This window comes from Nesoenas mayeri (assembly GCF_963082525.1).
Source record: "Nesoenas mayeri genome assembly, chromosome: 1".
Classification (NCBI taxonomy): Eukaryota; Metazoa; Chordata; class Aves; order Columbiformes; family Columbidae; genus Nesoenas; species Nesoenas mayeri.
In genome coordinates, this window is record NC_137541.1 from 93,214,050 (window position 1) to 93,240,511 (window position 26,462).

Genomic DNA, 26,462 nt, shown 5'->3' on the forward strand with positions numbered 1-26,462 from the left:
GGCAGGGGCTGGGGGCAAATGCAGAAGCCAGGTTGCTGGCTCCAGTGGGCACTTTGTGTAAGGGGCAGCTGTCGTGGCAGGGTTATCAGTGCCTTGTCCTGGCTAGAAACAGAGTGTCCAGGCTCTTTGCTCCATGTGAGCTGGGCAGTTGCTGCAGCTCACAGATCTGGCCTCAGAGGAGACTGCTGTCTATCACTGCTCCAAAATGCTGTCAGTCAGCAGTCCTACCCATCAGTGATGAGCAAAGGCTGATGGACACTGCAGCTGCTGGGGCACAGTCTCTCAGGACTCCTCAGGGAGCCACAGCCCTGTGACTTACACTCAAGTCAGTGACAATTGAGATCCAAGAGCTTTTTACAAAGATAAAATACCTCCCACGAGCTGGCTGGCTTTATCTGGCACTTGAGAAAGGCAAGCTGCTCCAGAGCTGGCACGCTGTATAGGAAATGTCTGCAGGACCTAGGGGAGAAGGGTGACTGTATTTCTGCAGGGGCCTTGAATGGAAATCCCAGAAAACATTAAGAAGAAGAAATAGTGGTATAATCCCTCTGTGTCATGTAAACCACTACAGCTTGCATTTACTATGAATGCTGGATCAGGCTGTGATAAGGCTCTGTTGCTAGTGCCAACAGACAAAGGCTTGCCTGTCTCTGGCTATCAGCCTCATTACTGTTTCTGGAGGGTCTGTTTACCTACTGCCTGATACAGTTGCATATGAGCTTCTTACATTTTCTATATGATGAATGGGTAACTTGGGTTATCCAGAAAAAGTGTAATTAAAAATAACATGAGGACAACCAGACAGAGATAAGTTAATATTAAAGCACCTGACCAGGCCAGGTGCTTGAAGATATTGCTGAAAAGGTCTTCAAGTTAAAAACAAAAACAACAAAACCCCCACCTTGACAGATTATTAAACGTTTAAAGCTTCTGGCAATAAGAGCCGCTAATAAAGAAACAGTGTAAACCAGAAGGCAACAGCAGCAACAGTAATTATGCAGCAGAATGATTAAAAAGCATGCAGCTATAATGACTCTAATCTATTTTATGAGAGGAAGTCAAAGATTCAGCATTCAAAAAAAATCAATTAGGGAGCAAGGGAGAAGGAAAAAAAATCTATTTAAACTGAATTCTTACAATCAAGTGATAAATCAGTCATGAGTAATTGTAGGAATCACTGCAGCTCACCATGTTTTGATAACACTGGCTACTCCACCAGAGACTGAAGAACTGCTCAGTTTCTCAGCATCTCCCGGGACTCCACAGATCAATTTGTGAGAAATTGTGCCCGACACACTGTGCTGCTTGGCTGGAAGAATATTCAGCGCAACCAAAATAAAGATTGCTTCAGATAACTTTTCTTATTTTCATAGCAACAGAGCTAATTTCAGTTCAGTGTCACCCAACAGGCTCCTTACCCTTAACCACTTTTAAATATTTTGTTTCATTTCCTCTTCCTGCTCTTCCTTTGCATCTTTCCTCTCCCAGATAAGAGTTTTTCAGCTAGCAGCTTCCCACAGTGATGTTAGCCAAGAAAAGCTTGGTTTTGGACATTTGCCGTGTCCCCTGTCCTCTGCAGAAGCCAGGGAGTTCAAGGGAAGAACAGGAGAAAGATGCCTGGGGAAAGCTGAGGTGATTCCCATCCCCTCCTCTAACAAAGCCCTGCTCCTTACAACGGGACCCACATGCCTGAACCTGATGTTTCGTGTGCTCCCTCAAGTTCACGGCTGGACAGGATCCCACCCCTCAGTATGTCCTCTCTCTTTAGCTGCCAAACTTGAATGGCTTCTGGCTTTGGTGTTCCTCCAGGGATGCACTCACACGTTGGCTCTAAGAGGTCCTGGAGGTGAAAAGCCAGCTCTTTCCCAGACACCTGTTCCCACTCTTGAAAAGGATGCTCACTGTTAGATAGAGGTTCAGGTCATGCACCCCTGGATCCAATGTGGGGTGGTCCCTTCTCAGCACAAGCCCAGGCTGCCCCCCTGCCCTTGTCTTCGCCAGCCCACTCCCTTCCAGCTTCCTCACACCATGTCAGCCCTGTGCCCATGTAACCACACTGACATTCACCGTCACCTGTTGCTCCAGAAAACTGCCCTCAGAAAGGGTGTTGTTTTCACTGTACTCTCACCCGATCCACAGACCTGCTGGCAGGGAAGAGAGACAAGGTCTGGCATTGGCAACAGCCTGGATCTGGGTTAGACTAAGTGTGCAAGAGAAAAAGAAGTTGTACTGAAAACCTACTATGCCAGATTAAACCGACTTGTGTTATTCTAAAGGTTATGTTATTCTGTTCCCCAATTTGTGCCTTCCTTGCTCATTGTCATGATATTATTTTATGTATCAAAAATCAAGGCCTTTCTAAAGCTTCTGTGTTTATTCTTGTAGCTCTTTCCTCCACCTTCTCCTGTGCAAATTTTTTTTTGAAACACAGAAAACAAAACTTGACACAATCAGATATCCACCTTACAAATATCAGAGAAAAAAAAATAAAAACAAAACAACAAAAAAAACCACACACAAAACCAACAACAAAACAAACCAAACCCAGACAAATGAACAAAACTCAAACCAAAAAACCAACCGTCAAGAAACAAAAAAAACTCCGAAACCCAGCAGCTTTCACCCCACAAATACAGACATGTCTCTATGAAAGAGACCTTTCACATGGGCTCTTTTTGGCCTTGTGGTATTGGAGAATTGGTCTGACATGCCTTGATTTCTATAAGCACCTTGAAGGTCTGTGTGTGCCAGGATGAGGTCCCTGCCCTTCCACGTCATTCACGACATGCAGAAATGCTTCTGAGAGTAGACAGTTGGATTGAACTAAGCACCTTAGATGCAAGGATTAGTATAACTGATAAATAGCAAGAACGTGGATCGGGTTACAGGAAAAACCTGTGTGTTGAGATACAATATATTTTCTTATTTGCTGCTTTTCTACATAATTTCCCTTTTTATATTTGGTGCACGTACATTGAAAGAATTTTTTATATAATGATTACGTACCTCTACTTTCTGCAGAGTAAGTGTTATACCCTTATCAAATACTTTAAAAGTCAATTTTCACAAGAAGATGGGAAATAAAGAAACTCTAATAAGGACCCATCTGTACCAAAGCTGCTCTGCTTCTCGGTATTTCCCTGAGAAAAAATCTTTGACCATTATCATCATATGATGCCTCCTAATGTGCTTATCATTCAAACTTCAGAGTGAGATGCAATTAATTAAAATGGGTTTACAGGCATTATGTTTTTAGACTTAGACATTGTTGACAGCCAGTTGACATTAATTATTTGTATTATTGATGTCTTTACACTGTTGAAAGCTCTCTGGAGAAAAGCTTGGGAACACACCAGAGGTCATGAAGAACCATTAATAAAGGAGGAAGGAAGATGTTGCTGTCAGACTGTTGCAGACTGGGAAAGCAGGTGTTGCAACACGCTGAGCTTAGGGCACATTAGGTATACCTATTGTTTTAATCAGTGAGGCTCAAATGGCAGAAAGCCTGCTTGAGGTTTTTCTAAAACATCACTTCAGAATATTTAGGTGCAGCATGACCCTACTGAGCTTTGGGATGTGACTGTGACACAAAAGACAGGGAGGAAAACCTCCCCCTGTCACATACACACACATGAAAAAGCAATTTAGCCCACCTCAGCTAGGTGCTCATGGGTAGGTGAGTTGAAAGTTAAGCGAGTCCCTGAGGTTTCCTACAGAGAGGCATACACACTAAATTAGCAAATAAATGACTCAAGTAATTAGCAGAACATTTAACTTCAGAAACAACACTAGAGAGGCGAAGCTGGGGTTGTAGGGGTGCTGAATAAAGTCCCAGAAATCAGAGAAATCCAAGCCACAAGGCTGCAGGTGGAGCAGCATGGCCTTGGTGATGAAAATCAGGCAGACACCAGTCTGAAGGCAGGTGTGGGGGATCTGCACAGCCCCCCCCCAGTGATGCTGCCTGCAAAACAGCAGGTGGGCGGCGGGCAGAAAGCAACCTTGACATAACCTGGGGGTCAGTGTAAGACCCACAGCTGTCTGAGAGAGTGTTTGTCCAAAAACTGATAGCGTAGGGAGGAAATTACCAATGACAAGACTTCTTTACGTTGACCATCAGCTGGATTACACAACAAGCAAGGGGCTACCAGGAGACTTTGAGAGCAGGAGTCAGCTGGAAAAGAAATAAAAAGTTACAAAAATTCGTGACTGTGGAGAGAGATATTAGAGTAGGAGGGTGTTAGCAGAGTGGTAGTCAAAACTCAGTTAAAAATTCAGAAAGTTGTAGGTGTTTGTTAAAATTTTGTTAATGTCTAGTACTGTGGTTTACATTGTTGATATTGATCCTGAACATGTATTTCACTGATTGTTCTTTAATTAATTTTAATTAAAAATATATATCAAATTACTTTGATTTGATTTAACCACATAAATTGTACAGCCTTTTTCCTGGTAGTGTAGCCAAAATAAATGATGCACATTACCTAGTGAGGAATTAAGGTATCAGAGAAACAAATTGTCCAAAGGAAATGTTTTCTGTTCACCTGTAGGTGTTGAAGTTGAGGTGAGCACCCACCTGATTCTCATGCACTGATGAGAGCCTGTGAGCCCAAGGGAGGTAAGATGGCCACATGCTTTTCCCTTTGCCTAGCTCAGGCAACAGGCCAAAGAGAGGAATGAAATAAGAGAGGATTAAAACATTTTCACTCGGAGAAAAGTTCTCCCCCTAATTACATGGGCAATAATAAGGAATTTAGCTTTTTCCTCTCTACACGTGCCATATTGTGCAGTAGTTTTTAGGGAGATACAAGCAGAGGAAACATATAAGCAATACCAACATGGGATGCTGCTTCCCAACCACCAGCGCATCCCCAGAGGTCACCAGCCATTACTGCATATACTACTGCTCTCCGGGTCAGGCGAAGACACACTCATGTTTTAGGTTCTGATGGCTGCTTCTGTGAGTCTACAGCAGAAAACAGGAAGTAAATGCAGCTCAAAAATCTGTTTAGTGAAGAAGTATCTTACTAATGATCAACAGAACAGATTTAAAAGCTTCAAGTTTTAACAGCTTTCCTTAATCATTTATGAATTACACCCCAAGAAACACAGCAGTGCCTTTGTCGCCTTCCCATCAAAGGACTCTCGCTTTGTTAGGGATTTTCCTTATGGTTGGATCACAGCTCCCTCCCCCTCTTCTTGTTTTGCTTTAAACACAGGATACAGCTCCCTGAGGTCTGCTGTTATCCTCTGTACCCCAAAGCCGACCTCAAAAGCTCCCTCTAAGACTGAAATGCATGCTTGCCTCTGGTGGCCTCGCTGCAGTCTGCAGCATGCTTCAGCTACCAGAACAGCAAGCTGGGGCAATAAGTCAGAGAAAGGTGTTGTTCCCAGAGTAACTTGTTTTCTTTACCCACTCATTAGATTAACACATTTCAGATCAAAGGTAGACATTAAAATATCTAAGAAGCAATAGTCTAAGGTATTACTTAAATTTAAACTAAACCCTCCACACTATCTCAAAAAAAGTACTGCTTAATATCAGAGTATACATCTATAGCTGCAATGCTCATCACACTGGCCTGCCTGAAAATTATCAAAAGCATCTCAGGTAGTTCATTTTGTTGCTAGTTTGCAGACAATTACTTAAGTACTGAAACAAATAGGAACCCCACTCTATCAGATCAGAGCTGCAACATAGCAAATAAGTTCACTGTCTCTGTGATCAATGCTTTTGATGCACTCAACATTTGGGTAACGTTTACAACTTTGCTGCAGAAAAGGTCTGATTTGCTCTGCCAGTTGCAGAAAATCTCTTATCAGTTTCTCCTTCCCCAAATTCGAATTTACATTTTTAGTACTCCAGTGTGAGTTGTCTTAATGGAAGTTGGAGCTCCAGGAAAACATTAATGCACCAACTCCCTGTGTCCAAGCAATATGAAAAGCCTTCGGGCTGCTCCTGCTCCACCATCATACGGAAACTCTGCCACGCACAGGAAGCACAAGAGAAGCCCTGAAAATTGCATGAACCCTTTACCATAGAAGGTTCCCAATAACACCTTCGGGTAAAACATGCAGGACACAGGGGCAGGGAACAAGAAACCTTTCCTGGCTTTTGTCATGCTTTCTCTGGAGCTTTAGATACGTGTTTCATTTTTCCCAAGTGCAACTCCCCAGATGGAAAATAAGATGTTTCTTGCATGTCTTCAAACTGATTTCATGGTTCTCATAGAGTATCTTACCACATATATATGTATATATGCACACATACACAATACCTTCCACGTATAATGCTTGTAAATACTGCAGTTGACATAATAGGTCCTGAAGGTACCTCTAAATGCTACAATAATGCAAAAAGTAACAGCAACAGTGAGGTTGCTAAAAACCCTATTGCCAACCCTTTGGCGAGGCCTGAGTAGAGCCTATTTACACCTAACAACATAATTCAGACACTGAGTCTTGCTGGCATTTTTCATGTCAGTGTCCTCTGTCCATTTGTATCTGAGGAACAGGATTTTCCTGATGACAGCCTGCAATTTCACCAGTCTGTTAGATTCACCAGGAATTGAACTTTGTTCTTTTTTTTTTTATTATATATTTTTTTTCTCTACACCTCGCTTTGTCAGAAATCTCGTTTGTCAGCCGTGCTGCCTTGGTGCGCCACTCACCCCACCAGCATCTCACCAATCTTTTCTTCAGTATAGCTCCTCATAAAAGTGCAATTTGCAGGTGGCGAAAAATAATTCTCATCTCAGAAAACTGCCCTACAGTTCTGGTAAAAACTTATACAAAAGGTGTGATATATATTAAGAACACAGAAGGACCGATGTTAATAATTTCTGATGGTAAAGTCAGTGCACCCTTTGTCTGGTGAGGTGGGGGAAAATCTCATCTGTGTCCCGATTAAGGTCTCTCACATCAGATATTGTAATACCCTCTCCTAATAGCTTCACATTATTGGCTCATTTTAATTTTTCCTTCATTTTCTTTTGTCCCATTGGCTCTCTGACCATCCTGCTCTTATTTGTTTTATTCCTACAAAAAAAAGGTATCACTGGATTCTTGTGAAATAACTCACATCAACTCTACAGTGTTGGTTGGTGTATGACTGCGTCTTTGTTTTTTGTATCAGAGACCCTCTGCTGTTTTCTGTCACCTGGGGAGACAGAAATTTGGTCTTAGTTTCCAAGTAAACTGCAGATGAAAGAGTCTTTGCCTGCTTTGTTGTGCTATAACCTTAGGCTAGAGCTTTAAAATATATATGATTTTGGTCATTAAAAAAAAAGTAACCTTTTTCCTGTCATTTATGTTCTCTATACTTTGTGCCTCATTAGAAACATGAGAGGAATACAGGCACTCTAACATGATGGAAATGCCAGCCTGCAGCCAGTACATTTTAAGTGTTAAAATGCACACAGAAAAGTAGTAGCTAAATGTAAAGAACAAACAGCTTTTCTCTTAGCTTCTATTATTTTCTGCATTTAAAGTATAGTAGTCAAAACAAAATCACAGGCTTTTAAATCAGTGGAAGGAAGCGAATGGTAAAGCTGACCATGAATTTCATAAATTACTGCTACTTAATAGCTGTAGCCCACTGTGGCTCTTCACGAGAAAATACGTGTCAGCCATGTCACTACCTGGGGAATAATAATTCTCTGAGACTCATCTACTTGCTTCTTTTTATTGGCAGAGTATAACTGGTTAATCTACCCTATTTCTACAGGGAAAAGCTGCTCCCCACAGGCAGGCAGCCACTAATCTCTGTGGACACATGAGGAGTAAAGGAGCATTTCCAGCTCTGAACTAATTGCTATTCACTCAGGAAACAGTTGCTGCCTGTCTCAGGGCACAGCAGAGGAGGGTCATACCTTTCATCATCAGATACCAAGGTAACATCGACTGGTTTTCCTCTCTCTCAACCCTGACATGTTGCTTTCCTCATTTTAAGCATCCAAAAGCAAGAGAAGAAAGTTGACTGTATTCCCCAGAAGAGAAATCTGCAAGCACTTGTACTTGTGTGAACTGCTTCTCTTACCTCTTTTCACAAAAAGAGGTGGCCGGCAATTAGAAGGCAGGCAGTACTTTGGGAATAATTTTGTGACTCTCTCTGTTTTGGCATTTCAGAAGCTTCTCCTCAGTTAAATTCCCACAAATAGCAGACAAACGTCCTTTCAAGTCTACCTCTGGACCAGACTCAGTGTCATTCATGCCCGTAAGTGGTGCCTTCTACTTTGCAAGGCAGAAAGTAACATACTACACAGACTGTCAAGGTTAGCTGAGCTCTTCTGGGACCCCAAGATTTTACCACAGGAAGGCTAAACTACTTGACTACGTGGCATGTTACAGACTGAGAAAGAGAATAACCTTTCCCAGTGTTTCTGAGGTAGCCATTTTTTAACCCTTGCTCTCGATGTTTGTGGGGCAAAATGACACACCAAACCCATAAGAGCTCCATCTATTTTCATGACTCCGTATCATTGCAAATACAGAGAAAACTCCAGTCATTCTTCTCCTTTTAAACATTTCTTGCTCCTTGCCAGCTCCATCTCCTGCAGCACAAACACCTTTCTATCCTGTCAGACAAGTGATTTTTACAGCTGGCAGGAGTGATGCTCCAGGTGGGAATGGTGCTGTACCACTTAGCCATAGTGCATGCATGTGTGTTTGTAAAAACCTTACTTCAGTGTTTAATTTGTATCACTGCTTTGCACTTACTAGAGCTTTACTTCAGACTGTTTTCAGTCCTGTCACAAGCTACTCATTTGTATCTTACACTTAACTACATATATCTCCTAAACAATTACCCATATATGTGGGGTTTTGGGGAACTTTATTTTATTTATTTATCCATTTATTTAAAGTAGACATTACCCCAGCTGCTCCCAGTAGTTAAACCTGTCTCTGATTAAAATGTCATGCTCTGGTACATGATGCTGCTGTTCACCTCCTGGAATCCATCTACAAACCAAATCAATACAGCATGCAGAACACAGATTACAAGAGGTGCCACCCAGCCACCTTTGTGCACGTAGTTGCTATCTCTCGCTTGCTGGCAACTTTCCCAGCAGCACTGCAGACGGCAGACACAGCACAATGAAGAGTAAAAGTAGTTTATTGGCAGAGATGCACACTGTCACACAAATTGCAGACAGCTGCCCTAACACATCCTGACAAGGAAGCTCTGATTGGGCTTGACATATACATGATATACGACTCTCCAGCTTGCACAAAGGTCTTAAGGGAGTCCATCGGAGACCTGTTCCCCAGGTGAGACGCAGGTTAACATGCCAGGAGTTAGCCAGCATTGCTGCTCCCTTGTTAATATAAACAGCAGCAACTTGCCTTAAAGAGGAAGGCACAAAGTGACCTTCACTGCCTGGCAGCCAGCGGTCCTAAATACAACAGCAAGCACAGCACAATACTTTACAAGTCTCAGAATGGTTTTTAAAAAGAGCTGGAATGTAATAGCTGCCTCCCCCATGATATCTCAATTCAGCCTGCGACTTCAGCTATTATGTGTTCTCTTGCTAAACCTTCTGCAGCAATTGCTCCAGCTGCTCTATGCCTGAGGGCTGTGTCAACTGCACAGCAAGGGCCCCAGAGGCACACGTGTGGTACAAAACAATGCTGCATGATAGGGCACACAGCAGCACCTCTTGAATGTACATGTGTCCACAACCCGGCTGAATGCATTCGCTTCCCTGAGGTTGCCAAGCGCTACCTGGCCAAGCAGCGCATCAAACCACTCCTCCTCATCAAACCTGTAAGAGAGCAGCCAAGTTCACTATGAGAGAGATAACCCTGCAGATCAAGCAGAAAGATGCTGTAGACTTGAGCAAGGAAAGTTTTGTAACAGAGCAGGTGGCACTTGTAGGAAGAAATGCCTGGCTGATATAGCCTGCCAACGTTCTGAGCTGCTCACCAAGCATCTTTGCAAAGGGCTGAAAGAATACATTCCCAACAAACTTTCAGACAGTGATTCACTTTCTGAAATCAAAAGGCTTTATAAAAGAAGTGCTTGAATTTTAGTTATCTGCTTATTAAAAGCAGCTTGAGCAGGGATGAATGTTTTCATGAGGTTTCAGGCAGTTGCAGTACCTGCAGCACTCAAACGCATTCTGGACCTCGGTGTTGCTTCCCTCCCCTCTTCTGATAACCAGCATTTCCTCTGCAAAGGTTGCCTCTAACTTATCAGCTGGTTTTCATCTTTGCCTCCTAGCACTCATGATCTAAGAAAACATATTCACAGGTTGTGACGATTCTGCTCCAAACAGCCAAATGCTGATCCATTTCTCCTCCTCTGCAATTCTTTTAGATGAGACTGTGCTTCTCAGAATAACACAAATCAGCTGATACCAGCCTTCTCTTAAGCAATAGTTTAAGATTTTTTTTAAGTTGTAAATCAACAGTGCACAGTGCATGACAGTGCTAGATATTGTAATAATATTGTATATAATTCTCTAAATTGCCCTCCCATCTTGGAAACTGTTTCTGAGGTGACTGGTGACAAGTATCACATTAGGGAGCTCAACCACTGCAGTGGCCTCCAAAGCTCTGCTCTGGCCACACCTCCTCAGAGGAGCCTGGTACAGCATTCTTGCCCTGTGACCCAGGTGACAGAATGGCTTTCTATGGTGAGCTACCTTAATCGTGCTCCTCAAGTTCAGCTTAACAGCTGGTAACACAGACAGGCATATTTTTCATTCACCTTCCGCTTAGCACTGTAGAAAACCTGAAGTTTGATACAGGCTACAGGTACCACAAGCACAAGCCATCAGCTGGACAACATTTTTATTCCAGGTTACCACAATGCACAGCACCCTAAAAAATATCTCTGGTTTAGGTCTAAATACTTATACAGAAAAGCAGTTCAGCCAAGTACCTGTTTGGGTTGTTCCTTAGCATTTTTTTTTTGGATGAATTAAGGGAAGAGAGGACGGACAGGCAGATACAAAAAGCACATTAGGAAGCCACTAACTCCAGAGAATAGCTGTCAGCTTTCTTTCACTCCCATTCACATGATTCTGAGACAAAAGGTAAAATCTTATGCTGAAGAGTAAAGTAGCAAACCAGGATCTGCAGTACAAAGTCATCTATTTTTACTCTTCTACTGCTTCTCAAGTGACAGTCACTTAATAAAGAAAGTCTCTGGGAGCTCTGTGAACAAATGCACTAAACATAAAATTATGTCTCATTTTATTTCCAGTTCCATCACATTTATGACGTGGTTCTCAAGGCTTCTCATCACAATGCAACCAAGCATCTTCAGGCATTTGCTAATACGTTACCATTGGCTCCTTGCTAAATAAATCATGCATAGAAACACAGCTTTTGAGTCATATTGCATGTTAATAGTCATTCAATTTGAGAACAGGAATTTCCATTACCTAAAGTACATGTCAAGGTAAAGCTCAGGTAGAAAAAATATAAATTATTTTGATGGTCACTTGGCCAGGTCTGCAGTACATTTTTAAATAAAATGCAGGGGACCTCTAAATCTTCACAATCTTGTTGTTTATCAATCGCCAGAAAGAATAAGTATGTGATCCAAAAAGCACTTATTCAGCCTTAACCTGGTAGTTTGCCACAACCCAGCTTTTTAAAAGTATCCTGAAGAAACCACCCGAAGAATCTGTGATACATACTTTGAAAGAAGAATGTCCCTGTAGCCTTATTAAATGTTTTAAACCCCCATTTTTGAATGAGTATATTTAAATGGGATTTTGCTCAGTTAAAGGAGTAAATTTAAATTGGCTACTGAATACTTACTTCCTTTACACTGGTTTCATGACTCCCGTATAGTATGTGCAGTATATATTTGCAAGTTGTGGCAATGGAGGTTTCAAAACCACATCTAAATTGCTGTATCAGATTGAATTTTTTTTTTTGTCAGGCAGGTTAAACTTTAGAAGTTCTCAACCATCCAGATAAAACCCTGGGGAGAACAAGATCCTTTCCTTCCCTTCCCTTCCCTTCCCTTCCCTTCCCTTCCCTTCCCTTCCCTTCCCTTCCCTTCCCTTCCCTTCCCTTCCCTTTTCTCTTTTCTTTTCTTTTCTTTTCTTTTCTTTTCTTTTCTTTTCTTTTCTTTTCTTTTCTTTTCTTTTCTTTTCTTTTCTTTTCTTTTCTTTTCTTTTCTTTTCTTTTCTTTTCTTTTTTCTTTTCTTTTCTTTTCTTTTCTTTTCTTTTCTTTCTTTTCTTTTCTTTTCTTTTCTCTTTTTCTTTTTCTTTTTCTTTTTCTTTTTCTTTTGGGGGGGAAGGGGGGGGAGTTGGGGAATGAACAGTTTGTGGGGTTTTTTAGCTTTTCTTTTTTTCTCCCAAATGTGCAAACACAAACACCACACATCCCTATGCCCTCACACAAAAGAGAAACAGGAAGAAAACCTCTGACTACTTTTGCCCCTTTGGAAATGGGGCAAACACCACAAGCTGCCTCTCAACTGCCTGTCTGATAAACCCTGCCGGCTAAAATTTTTAAAGAGCCTGAGGTACTCACTGGAATAAGGGCTGCTATATAATATAGGGCAGAAAAGCCCCCGCTCCACCACAAACTGCCTTTTCAGGGCCAACAAGCCTCACTCCGGAAGCCTGTTTGCCAGCTATGGCCGCCCAAGTGCCACGCTAGGCCTGTGCTTTCTCCTGTGTCTGGACGTGCCTTCTGCTGGGGAATGCTGGGGAAAGTTGCAATCTCAGGCTCATGCTGAAAGGTTATGTAGTTGTCATTGCTCCAAATCAACTCTTGCCCCATCTGCTTCCCCGGCATCTGTTCCCGTAGCAGTTCCTGACTCCCCCCAGCGAAGGAAATTGATCTGCTGCATGCTGCCGGCGCTGAAGAGATGGGAAAGGAAGAAGCAAAACTGGCGCTGTACCAAGCGCATAAGTATTGCACGAGCCCTGTTGAACAAATCTGTTCTGCACAGGGCACAAATCACTGGCAAGGATGAAATTTTTGCCTGCCTCCAAGATCCCTGTGGAAGTGCCAAACATGATTCTCACTTCTCTGGTTCCTAGACAGGGTAGCAATGATACGTGACTAAGTTGGGAGGAATAGTCATCTACTGTCATTTGAGAATAGAGTTATATGTGACTTACTAAAGAGCTTGAGACATTTTGATAAGGTCTAATACCCTAACTACCTCAACAGATGCCGTAAGTACATCTGTAGGGAAAAGAGCGGAAACATAGGGATGAACATGAACGGCAATAAAAGGCAGGGTGGGAAATATAGGAAGAAGTAACTAATTTATTAGGAATGGAAATGAAAGAAATAGGGAAGAATCTGAAACATAAAATTAAACAACTCGATTGTAGTTAGGAGCCAGACCATGCTTTTCAAAGGCAGTTGAATTTACAAAGGCAGACCTGGTTTAATAGTGTCAAGACTGCAGAATAAGGATTACAAGAAAGCACAGGGCAAAACAAAGATGTCAAACTTCCATTTTGCTCACCAGAGCAAATATAATATCCCAACACTTACTAGGAAACTCTGATGAGTGGGGTCCTAGCAGTGCCCTGGTGAAGCCAGGGATCAACTGAGATATTCAGAGAAGTAGGCAGTAACAGACAGAATTGAAACATCTGAAAAAACGCATCTTGCTTCCAAGTATGATGAAGATCTGGACTTGTAATTCCGCAAATTGTCATTAAATACTTTAGTCTTCCCTTTCAATCCTGAACCAGGAGTCCAGGCACAGCATTTAATTAGTGTCTCAATTATAATTTAAATGTTTGCTCATCAAGTTCAATAAAGATCAAATGGCTGAATTTTGAGACAAGTGGCTGTGTCATCAGTGATCTCCTAAGGGGTTACTTATTTGAAGGTTAGCAATTCAAGCAGAAGATTCTAAAAAAGCAGTTAATCAGTATAAATACTTTTGGCCGCAGACACTGCCCCTGCCAGCAAGTGCCCAATTCATTTGATCTTAATGGACTAGAATGTATTTCACACGTCACAGCAACAGACTGGTCCTATGCTTCAGTCACCAACTTCAGAGAGGTCATATCCCTCTAAGCAATATTTTCCATCAAGCAACTCACAATTGTATTGTAGAAAATTAGCAAGTGATTCACTAAAATAACCTAACTACACCAGCTACTGAAAGAAAGAGGCAGAGAGATGTGCAGTTGAACTTCAAATATGTGTTCTAGTGGCTAGAAGCCTGCTTCTCAAAAGAAACAGTCTTCCATTTGTCTGATCTCCTTTCAGCCATCTGTCATCAGCCTATTTCATAAAACATTTGTTTCTGATCACTGGAAAGGAAGAAGGCAGGAAAACGATGAAAAAATCCTCAAAATCATTATGGCTTTTTAAACGAAGCTGCATCATCTTTGATTTTACCTCTCGTCTCCCTGCAAAGTCTCCTATATGCAGAAAATGTAGGAATTTTCCTTCAGCACAGGCATTTGCAGGAACTTTAGAGATGAAGAGAGCAGAGTTCTGATCTTGTATGTCACAAGCAAAATACATAAGGAATTCTTCCCACAAAGCAAACATATTATTTATAAATCAAGCAACTGCTGGGAGAGCAATGCCCAAATATGCCAATAAAGTTGCCTGGAAGTGACATCTGTAAGTCTTATCTGCCCTCTACATCCCCCAAGAGACACCTGCACAATAGTAACACTTGATGAACAAACATAGGCAAGCTTTCCAGAATATTTTTCCATGTAAGGAGGAATAGAGAGGACCAAAATCATTAGTCAGTCCCCAAGACTGAATTGCTGGAGGTCAGAGGCAAAGGCAGGACATGGCACAAGACCAACAACAGCAGAAAGCTGAGTAGGTCAAACACACCCATCTGATCCCAATGCAGGTTACATACCATGCCACAGAAGAAATCAGCCCCCCCAAATATCTGTCAGGACATCCTGGCAGGAAATCCCTTCATAGCCTTAGTCTCCTGGTTTGATGCAGAGTCCCTGAGCTGCAGCTCATTCTGCATACAGTTGCAGAACTGAAGGGAAGGGATGCTCTGCCATTTGAAGCTGCAGTTTTTCATTATAGCATCCCATCTCCAGACACAGCCAATGCATAGTGTTCCAAAGGAAAACCTGTGTTGGGAAATTAGCTCCTGAAGGTAAGCATTTGAAACCCCAAGCCTAGGAGTCCTGACCCTTACCTTAATGAAATTATCCAATAGGTAAAACCATACTGAAGTGCAATACATAAAAGCCTGGTCCACTTGCAGCCATGAAGTGATGGGACCTTCAGACACCAGATTTTGTGCCACTCTGACATCAGACCTCTCACCTTCTTCCGATGATGGCACTGAACGACTTGTCAAGTCTCATTGGGAAGCTTGTCATTCCATCCTAAATTATCTAGAAGACTGGTGGTCTGTTCAATACAACCAAGACACTGACCCATGGGCTGAATATCTGGGCAAAAGTCTTCATGTTTCTTTTAGAAGGTGGAACATCTTCCTTGATGTTTTGCTTTCTTTTTATAAATCCTAGGGGCCTCTGGTTGCCACAGATGTTCCTCAAGAGCTCTAGCTGGGACAGTACTCTCCAAACTCCCTCTGTCTTCTAGCCAACTGTTTTTCAAGGCAGTTAGGATGTTAAGCAAACCCTTGCTCTCAGTTCCTACACATATATATCACCTTGCTTTTGTCTACATCAGGAGGCACGTCACCAGAACACAGCCATACAAGTAGACAATCTTGATTAGTGCCTCAGTAACATCCACGTTTAACATTTGCTACTATCATTTCCAAGTTATATATTGCCTCAGATTTCAAGTCATTGAAATCAGAAATATTCAGCAACACTGAATCAGGAAAATATCCATTGCTAAGGATTCACAAACATCCTCCCATTGATACATATGTTGAGATATGCCAGTAAGCAGACCAGTACTGAATTAATCTGTTTTCTGGTAACACCTTGTATGATTCAAGTAGGTTATTTTTGTTTTGGAGTCTTTGTTTGAAGACAAAAAATCAGATGTTATATGGCATTTATGGCCAAATGTATCAGAGAAACCCAAGCAAACTGTATCAGTTTGGTTTCTTTTGCTCATCAGCTATGCAGTCCTACAAAGAGACAAAATTAATATCACCAAGCCCACACATGCATGCATATTTGCTATGATAGTTTTAGACCAAGATTTATGGACAGAGTTCTAAATTAACTGTTTCATTAAATTGTTCAGCTGCTGAACTAACGAATCTACAGTTTCATCTCACCATTTTAAATTCATTTACTCTCATAAGCTTTACCTGTTATTGGCAGAGATTTTTTTAGCTGTCTCCAACCAATTAAATTTATTGCAAGCTTCTGTCATAGTCTTTTTCCTCAGACTTTTGCCAATTACAGAAGAGACTTAAAAATCAGCAAACTCAAGACTGATGTGGCTAAGATTACACTCTCTGCTAATGAAATTGAACTAAAACAGCTTGGCACCAACTGTAACAACATGAAATAGGGCTATACAAATAATTGATTTTTCAGCTTAGTGTGAACTTAAGATTTTTTGCCTTAATTAGAATAATTATTGTTTTGTCTTAAAAGAAATAATAAATGAAGTGAAACTAGTTAGTGTTGTTTGCACTGAAATAAACTGCTCTGTTTCCTTGTTGATGGTTTTTACCTGTACAACGCAAATAAAATGCCTGAGCATTATTCACAAAGAAAGGAAGAGATTGATGACTGATGCTCTTTCTCCCCTCCTCAGTTAGATTTTAGAGGACTCAGTGGGAAACAGGGAAGCCCTTTTGCTGCATGTTGTAGAAGACATGAAATGAGGTCTTCCCTTGACAGGCTGTCACTCAATCCCCGCAGATGATTACAGCACCCTGATTCATCAGCACTGCCTTCCCCTTCCCCAAGACTCTGAGCTGGGAAGGGAAAATTTTGATACCCCAACACTTTGTTGAATTCTCTGCTCTAATTCCTGGGATGCCTGTTTAGGGATCAGTAACCTCTGAACTGGATGAAAGACTACGAGATGACGGGCTATGGCACATCTCCAGCTCAGGTAATTATTACCAGCTGGAATAGGTGTGCATGGGGGAGTAGAAGAAGCTTTTCCAAGGTGAAAAGCAGCACATCAAGGCTTTCAACAGCTTATCACAGAACAGCCTGAATCTCTAACTCTGTGAGTTTTTTTAGTCTAGTGATTTAAGAGTCATGGATCCATGAGTCAGTTCTCAAACATTTCAGGTCAAGGTTATTATTGAATCATAACCATTGTGAAATGCGTTGCCTCACTTTTCATGCAGCATTTTTCTTTCCTGCTGTTTGTATTGTTGCCTGAGTGTTGCAAGCAAGCCTTACAATACAGGAATGGTTTAACTCTCCCACCTCTCCGTGCATAGATATAATTCTGCCTCCCCTCACCCCCATGCTTAGTGCATTAACACACAACTCATTCAAGACTGACAGCTTCCCGTTTTTAAGTATGGAATACTCCACAGGTGGTGGAAATGTACAGTGCTGTGGGTAGAAGGGAAAGAATACCAGTAGTACAAGCTAACACCTGCTAGACAAATATTCTGGCATCACAATCCTTAACATTGTCTTGGATGGCATTTGAAAACCAAATAAAATAATTTGGGGAAGAAAACTGGGTGAAATGTTCTTCTCATCTTCCCCATGCTATCTCTTATGCCTCAGTCTAGCCCTTGAAAAATGCCCTTACCTAAGCAGAAATGCCACAAAGAAACTTCCAGAAGCCAAAATCAATCTCCAGGCCACAGCAGAGAAGAAACAGAGAGGCCTGTTTGAGTGCAGCCTGGCTTTTATGTCTTATCAAATGATCTATAAACAAGGTCCTCTCACTGCTTTTGTTTTGCATCTGGGTAATTAAGCCTGTTACCCCTGCATAATAATACAGTAGTAGGTATGTAAACTATCCCACATTGCTTTTGCAAGAGAACAGGCTTATCTCTGCTGTATTTGCAGGCAACAGAGATACAGCAGTAACCACCAGCTATTTTCATGTCATCCCGGCATCAATTGTAAGGCATTTTTATCATCACAGTTCAGGGTTCAATCTTTTAACATATTTTTTCGGAAGAAAGAAGAGAGACAGTGCAACATCTGTATCTGCAACTTTGTAATTCAACTGCTAGATGAACACATGCATTTAGGAGTTGAACCCAGCATCAGGGTGACTTAGCTCCAATGAAGACTTTAACGCAGGGAACTGACTTTTATGATAACAGACACTAAGCTCCCGAAGGAAAAGACAAAGTGCAGACATGCCAACCCACCTGTTAATTCAAAACTGCTTTGGAACAGAAGACTGACTGCCAATAAAATCTCACTCTAAATCAAGAAGAAAATAATTATTAGGCACTTACATGCACTTGTTGTGCCACTGTACTCAACACTGGTGAGGCCCTACTTTGAATACTGTGGTCATTTTTGGGTCCCTCATCGCCAGAAGAACATTGAGGTACTAGAGAGAGTTCAGAGAAAGGCAATGAAGCTGGTGAGGGGCCTGGGTTACAAGTCTGATGAGGAGCAGCTGAGGGAACTGGGGCTGTTTAGCCTGGAGAAAAAGGAGGCTGAGGGGAGACCTTATTGCTCTCTATAACTACCTGAAAGGAGGTTGTAGCATGGAGAGTGCACTTCTCTCAAGTGGCAAGACGAGAGGAAAAGGCCTCAAGTTGCACTAGGGGAGCTTTAAGTTGGGTAATAGGAAAAAAATCTTCACAGAAAGGTCTGTCAGGCATTGGAACAGGCTGCCCAGGGAAGTGGTGGAGTCACCATCCCCGGAGGTGTTTAAAAGGCTTTTAGATGAGGTTCTTAGGGACATGGTTTAGTGCTAGAGCTAGGTTATGGTTGGACTCAATGATCTTGAGGATCTCTTCCAACCAAAACAATTCTATGTATTAAGGGTGAATACTAGTCTCTGGTTAAAAGCATCTGCCTTGTCATTATTGTTCTGTACTGTTGAAATTACTTCTGCCCTCTATTTTTTACACGTGCAAATATTATAATACCACTGAATAGCTGCCATCAGGACTTTTCCTTCAGTACAGCTCAAAATATTTGATTAAATTAGGTTGGTTTCAATATTGTAATTTTATATGTAAGGGAACAGAGGCAGAGGGAAGGGATTTACCTTGAGATCTTTCAACAAATCTGCAGCAAACTTGGTAGAGGGCTCACTCAGCTCTGCCCTAGCATTAACTAGGAGGGCAGTCCAGCATTGCCTCAGCCCTGGGGCTGGATGGAGACACCTCTGCCCACCTGCCCTGGGGCATCCACTGGGCAGGGACCACCCCATGTGCGACAGCAGAGTCTTTTCCCAGGCTCCCACCAACCTCATCTAACAGCAACAGCCCACAGCTGAAAAAAGCCAAATATTGGTCTTTGGAAGCAATATCTTTTAAAGGGTAGAGAGAACAGATGTCCATGTGTTACGGTTCTAATATAAATATCAAGCCCATTGCTTCTGTTGCCAGGCATTCAGATTGTGACTTCAGTTTTCCCACAAAGGGAGCATGTAAGCAAAGCACAGATGGGGAAATATTAGTTAAACCACCACCAAAAAAAAAAAAAAAAAAAAAGTAATTGCTTTTATTCTGCAAAAAAGAAATAGCATTTCTAGAAAACACAAATGCAGTTCCAAGCTAACTGGTGAGTATTTCTCTTAAATTCAGATGGAGTGCTGGATCAAATTTGTAATTAGGATTTAAAAGATGTAAATTTAAGGCAGCGATCTTGTCTTCCACAAAGATAATTACTTTTTTTTTTTTTTTAATCAATATATACTTTTACACTACTTAAATATGAGATCATTCCTAGAATAAAGGCTGAACCTGTTCCCACTTTTCTAGAAATATTTGGTACATTGCAGAATCAGATTAAATTTAAAAATTTTATTTATTTATTTTTTTTTTTTATTAATCCCATTCCAAGAGAGGACAACTATTTTCCAAGATTTCTCAAGAACAAAAATGGGATTCTTCCAGATACTTTTAAAACTGTTCTTGTTTGTCTGTTTGTTTTTATATATGAGAGTAAGTTTCCTGGAATGCTCAATCTTCTGTCAGAAGTCTTCTCAAAATACATATACTACCAGCGAAAATGTAAAGGTGCACCCCACAGTACTAGCGAGAATAATATCTTCCAGTCCAAAGAAAAATATTGGATGGTCATAAGCCAAGGTCAAATCATGGGGAACACAAAAATATAAACACTAATAAAAAAAACCCCAAACAAACAAAAAAAAACCAAACAAAAAACCAAGTAAAAACCTGGGACAGGCAGCAATGCAGTGGTAGAGAAGCAGCCTTAACGTGTTTAATCAGGACAGCTATTTCCTACATGCTACCAACTCATTTGCAGTCCTTGAGGCTTCAAATTCTGTTGCTTGTATGTGGAAAAGTTATGTTTTACAGTTTCTATTACCCTATGACCTTTACCTCATAGGGCAAGAAATTCCCAGCAAAACAAAGGAAATTTATAGCTACAAGTCTGGAGCCTCAAAGAACAAGTGGAATCAGCAAGTTCAGCAATCAAATAAAAGGGTAGGAGTGCAAGCAGGGAAAAAAAAATGGCTTCAGCAGATATATCAGAACATGTAAGAAGTTTGTCAAGATTTGTCACCAAGAGGCAATGACTGCAAACAGAAATACAGGAGATTACACTTGAACATAAGAAAGAAAATTGCTTTACTGTGAAAGTGATCAAACACTGGATCTTGTTGCCCAGAGAAATTGTGCAATTTCCATCCTTGGAGTCACAGTCCTGGACAACGTGCTCTAGCTAACCCTGCTTGAGCAGTGAAGTGGTCTAAATGGTCTCCAGAGAACCATTCCAACCTCAACCTTTCACTGTGTGATTTTCTGTAATGGGAAAAATGACACCCACATGGGAGCACTATTGCAGGCTCCCCTGCCTTAGTCCAGTGACTCTGGTCCAAACAATGGACATTTACAGCTTCCAAAGCTCATTCGAACTGCAGTGACTCTCTCTTCATCCCTTGAAAAAGAAGCAAAGGAAAGTAACCTTTTTCTCTCACATTGTTTAATAAGGTTCTAGACTGAGAGCAAAAATCCTTGATTTCTTCCCAGGGAGTGGATCAAACGTATTTGTAACATTACCCCTTCCCAAGTCTGGGGTAATAAGCTGTCAAGTCATCAATGCGACAGTTTATTTCACTAGTCACTAAAAAGTCTTCGTTTAGTCTGTGAGATTACTGAGGAACAGATTTTCTATCACAAAACATGACAATGTTACAGACTTTTCACATCACTCCTTTAAAATTTAGGTGGGGCTAAAACAGATTGTAGGAGTCAAGCAGTAATTACTGTGTTTTTCTGCTGACTTGAGCTAGTTTTGGTTCACTGACCACCTTGTCATGTTTTTCTTTTATGAGAACTAAAATAAGTAAATAAATAAATAAATGGAGTGAAAGAAATTGCCTTAAAGATGGAGATAGATCCTGTAAACAATGTTTATCTGAATGTCAAAGATCAGCCATTAGCAGCACATTTTATATCTAGATTTCCTTCAAAAACTGCCCTCCATCTAAACATGTCCCTGATAACCTGGAGAAATAAACTGATAAGATTGACTGTCTCAGTGGGGAAAAAAATAGTGAAAAGAAAACAAAATTTGCCTCTTCTAATGATTAAATATCAAAGCCTACAAAGGTACACAAGGTGTCTCTTCTCAGATGGCCAGGAGAGAAAATTTTGTTGCTTTAAAACCTTGCTTCTCTTTCTGAATAATGGTCTGATGACTGTGATTTCAATATATATATTAATGCTCTTACTGCAAGTTTTTTCCCAAAAGTACAAATCATCAGCAGAAAGGCAACTCAGGAGGTTTTAAGGATAAGAGCTGAAGCAGCAGAACCAATGACAGCCCATTGCGTACTTGTGAATAGGAGCTGTAGAAATCAAAGCCTTTGCTTTCTGTTTTGTGGATTGATTTACTTGGCACTTACGCAGGCCACTGCTTTGATCTGCTGTAAACTTTCTTCCATAGCATAATGTCTTGTTTTTTAAGGAGTTATGTCCCTGATCAGATTTTTGTTTCAATAACTACCTTATTTTCATTGACGGATGCTTGATACGTAGTAGAGTGGGGTAGAAGCAAAGAAAGAGAAATTATGTAGAAGCAAGTTATTTGTGTCCAAGAGCAAATTGGCAGTATTTGTTCAGGTGGAAGAAAATAATAGTAAACACAGTGAATTATTACAATGTTTTATCAAGAGACTGCATACTTCTTGAATCAAAACCATTGACTTTCCATTGTTCACAAATTTAACAGCCAAATTAAGGCATTAGTGACCATCAGTTTGGACTGAAAAGCCAGTGTATCATTTCTGCTAATTTATTCCGTACACAATCCAGTCTTGCCATGCCCTTGGATGTAGCTTCTTTTAAGCTAAGACATATGTATAGATTTTGGAGGCCATGTATTCAAATGACTGTGCCACAAGTGAAAAAGGACATACAGAGGCTTTAGCAGCCCAGGCATTGAGAAGGAGTGTAGAAACATATTTTCATTCCACTTGTATCAATAAGAGAAGAGGTTTATGAGATTCTCCAGTAGGAATGTGCTACAAAAATACTCCAACATTCTGCAACTGTCTAGAAAGGAACTGACATTTATTAATCAATCCTACTCGTTCACAGCCTGAATGAGTGCCAAAGGCTGATTTTCTTATAAAAACCATGTGCAACAAAACAAACAAACACATAATCCACCAAAACCCAACCAACCAACCAAACAAAAAAAATATAAACCCACCACAAAACCCAAACAACAACAACAAAAAAAAACCACAAAGCAAACAAATCAAACCACCAAAACAATGGCAGAACCAGGAAAAGATAACTTTCATCTTCCCTTGTGAGTCATGTTAAAGAAATTACATACCAATGTTTTCTAATGGTACCTACAATCTCTCTATATTGCTCTTGCATGCTTTGACAGCTTAGTACAGGCAGAGTTGAATTTTTTCCTCTTTGAGTGAATAAGGAAGGTTTTAATTTCTATGAATGAGATCTAAACTCTTGTTTTAAAGAACAGAATAGAATTTAAATTCCACTCTCACGAAGATGAAAAATTAGATGATCTCTGGCAAAAAATTTCCAGTTATACTGAAAAGTGAGGAAAGATGCTTCTCCATTCTAATTAAGAGACAGAAATTACTTTGAACAGAGGTCACTGTTTCCAGACCAACCGGGGCCGTGGGGCACTGCCGGCGCTGTCCAAGGTGCTGCCGGCGCTTCCCCAGCACCGGCGGCCAGGGCTATCAGCTGCGGAGAAGGCCAGGCTTAACTGTAAATAGGGCTTAACTTTCAGTGCCAACCTGCCAACACTGTCCTCTGTTGAGATGTCACACGACCCATGCTAATTTTGTTGTAAGGTCCTGCAAAATAAGTGTGTGCAATGGACCCTTACGCCCCTCCTCTCCGTATTCAGTTTGCTTTGTTAGCCATGACACACAATATCACACTGCTCTGCTCTGCACTGGTGCAGCCTCACCTGGAGCATTGTGTGCAGTTTTGGGTGCCACAGTATAAACAATATATTAAGCTGCTGGAGAGTGTCCAGAAGAGGGCTACAAAGTTGGCGAAGGGTTTGGAAAGGAGGCCATATGAGAAGTGACTAAAGTCACTTGGTTTGTTCAGCCTGGAGGAGACTAAGAGGAGACTTCATTGCAGTCTACAGTTTCCTCACAAGGGGAGGAGGAAGGATAGGCACCAATTACAGAACTTGAGGGAATGGCAGGAAGATGTGCCAGGAGAGGTTTAATTTGGACATTAGGAAAAGGTTCTTCACCCAGAGGGTGGTGGAGCACTGGAACAGGCTCCCAGGGAGGCAGTCATGATCCCAAGCCTGTCAGTATTCAAGAAGAGACTGGACAACACCCTCAGATACATGGTGTGAACTTTGGAATTATCATATGCAGGGACAGGAGCTGGCCTCGATGATCCTTGTGGGTCCCATCCAACTCAGGACATTCTATAATAAGCTAGAAGGACAGGAGAGGAAAACAGACTTGATTGTTTAAAACAAAACCACAACACACAAATGTTCCAAGCCAGAAACAGTGTCTGCTGACTCAGAGGCCATGACAGTCAGTCCATACCTGAGAAGGCTAAAGATTGGCAGAGACACAAGCACGAGTAAGGAACCCTTGAGAGAGTGCTCAGAGGCCCAGTGACTTGCTAACCTACAACTCCAGTCTTTATTGCTCAGTTACGTTCACATCCAGCTGCAGTGTAGGCAGCCGTGCTGCAGCAGCAGTTGCCTGGCACAGTTGCACCTGTATTTGGCACACACACTCTCCCTGTACATTTTTATTCATAACCACATCCTGGAGCTGGCTTCTCAAAATCATTTGCAATTTAGGCAGCACCAGGGGAAAAGCAGAGGAAGACCTAGCCTCGGAAAAGAAAGACAACATACTAGGTAGCTGTGCATCACATTTACTGCTAAAAGTCTCACCCTCTGAGACTCACCTCTTCCTAACATAAGGTAAGGTCAATCCTGTCAGGTGTCAGAGGCATTGACGTCATTAATTCCTGTAACTTGTCTTTCCTCCTTACCATGTCTTCCCTCCAGCCCCCACTTCTTTCAGGCCCAGGGACACAATTTTGCCTTGGTCAGGCCCCCAGGTCTGGCCTGACATGGACCATGTGGATGCCAGTGCCTGGCCCTGGGCCCTGCTGCCTGACAAGGTTCCCTGGCCATCACCCTGGGGCTACTAAAGGACCCCACCAGGAGACCTCCAATTCAGGGAACCCCTAACACTGGGGCAGCCCTTCTTCTCCTGCACCCTCAGAGCAAGGTCACTGCTGCTTTCTGTGCCTTCCACCATGTCACTGCATCAGAAGCAGACTATCAATGGAAAAGGAGACAGCTACTGTTAGACTTACTGCTTCAGGAAGTCCATTTCACTGTCTGGAGCATCACATCTTAATGGAGATAACTTACTCATCTAGCTGAAATGGGCAGCCTACCCATAGAGAAAACACTTCTTACTCTGCTGTCACGTGAGCCAAGATTGATATCACCCTCAGCACATGGCTTCGTTCTGCTTCCAAAATATTCCAAACGGCCGGTCATTCCACACTCTTTTGCTTTCATCTCCCTCATCCTCCATATTTCTTTTGAATCTGACACCTTGTCTTCTTCCTCTGTAGGAAAGTACAGCCAAATTACATAAGCCCATTGCATAAATCCCAACCACAAACACTCCAAGATGCCTGCCATGATGTCTTGTTTCTGATATTCCGCTCCCTCAGCACTTCCCCCATCAACCCCCAGCCCCCTGATGTTCTCTATATTGCTAAGTCTTCAGAGAAGAGCTATCTTACTATGATTTTTGCCCTGATGTAATGCCAAAGGAAAACTATCTTGCCAGGTTGTTAATGACAATTATTACAATAGCAAATTCAAGAAAAATTCTTTCGCAGGCAAATTAAATATCTGAAGTAAGAGCAAGTACAAGTGATGAATGTCAAAGAGCTGTTAAATCTCTGCAACCAGTAGCCTATTCCAACCTAAAGGAAAAGCCTCCAAAGTAGCACTGAATTATAGATGTTTTAAAATTACTATTATTTTTCATTGCAGAATTGGAGAGAGGAAACATCACACAAGAATGACAGAATCCAAGGCTTCTGTGCTCATTCATTACCCAAAATCTGCAACTTCAAAAAACTTCTTTCAGATTTACTGACTACCTTAGAAAATAACAGTCAGTTTTCATTTCCATTTTGGTCAATTTGTGGGAAAAATCAAAGCAATAAACCGCCACAACTCTGCTGTAATCAAACCTACTTTATTTTTCCCATCTTCTGTTCCTTTTGCCATCTTTGAAGCAAGAACAAAAGGCTTTCAGCCAAGGCTTCAGCATGTATGCACAGCCACGTATCGATGAGTACACAAAACTATTATTATATTTCCCCTCCTAAGATGGACTTAAAGCAACATATTTAGCAGAACTGCACACAACCTCTATATTAGCCAGGAAGTGGAATCAGAACAAGAAGCAGACATGACTCTCTGTCTTATGCCAGAACATTTGTTCAAAGTCACATTTTTTCTTTCTCCATAGAGGTCTTTTTACGAAGTGTGTTTCAGAGGTTAGTCTTTGCTGAAGATGCAGCAAGACAAGTGAACTGAGTAACAAGAAAACTCCGTGGGCAAAGTCTTTCCTCCTCAGCAACCTTTACTCCCCTTTTTCACAGTTAAGGCTGTGGAGCTGCACCAGATGGGATGGAAACTTCCCTCCTGGGTTTAGAGACATTTGTTCATATGATGTTTGTGCCAGCACAGAGGAGGCTGTGCCAAGGGAAGACACCATGAGCATTTGATTCTAGCTGCAGTGTTTGCCTGAAATACAGGCTGCATTTCTTTACCCTCCTGTAAGTGCTGTTTCTGCAGCACCGTGAGGGCTTGCAAATTAGGCAAAATACTTCCTGTTTAAGGTTGTCTTAATTTTCATTCCATCTTTCTGAGTTGGAATCTCAGGCAGTGAAAGAACA